This window comes from Plasmopara halstedii (assembly GCF_900000015.1).
Source record: "Plasmopara halstedii genome assembly, contig: Scaffold_262, whole genome shotgun sequence".
Lineage (NCBI taxonomy): Eukaryota > Oomycota > Peronosporomycetes > Peronosporales > Peronosporaceae > Plasmopara > Plasmopara halstedii.
Genome location: NW_020187183.1, coordinates 1142484 through 1143164, shown reverse-complemented (window position 1 = coordinate 1143164; position 681 = coordinate 1142484).

Genomic DNA, 681 nt, shown 5'->3' with positions numbered 1-681 from the left:
CTATCTTCCGGACGAAGCTTCGTCCACGGTTTATTGGACCGTTTAAGGTTGTGGCCAAACGGGGCCTGGGGTACATGCTGAACCTTCCGAAACGGATGCGCACCCACCCAGAGTTCTACGTGGGCTTGTTCAAGCCGTACCGGGATGAACGCGGAAGTCTTGGCGCCGGAGCGGATTCCACGGGCTCGCGGCCACCCAGAAGTTGAGCCAGCAACTGGTTCTGACCACGGAGTGCAGCAACCTCCATTTCCAATGGAGCCAAGCGCTCCACCGTTGCCTGCAGCGATGCATTCACCTGCTCCACAGCTAGGAGTCGCTCCGACAGAGTGCGGTAGTCCTCAAGGCGGGGCAACCAGCACACGACGTGCTTCAAATCGTCAAGAGCGTCCGCAGAGCGATATGCTACTTCAGCATGACGCTCAGCGGGGCTTCGATTACGAAGGACCTTGTCCTCAAGGAATCGAAGAGCATCACGAGTCACCGGACGGCGGTCGACCCGGTCGTCACCGCCGACCACCGACTCTTCTCAATAAGAACGGTGACGTCCACTATCACGTGGAGCGTCTTGTTGGACGACGTCGTCACCAGGGTCAAACTCAATATCTGGTGAAGTGGAGGGGATATCCCGACTCTGAAACTCGTGGGAGTTTGAGGCGCCATTTTGGCAATATTGCCAAGTCG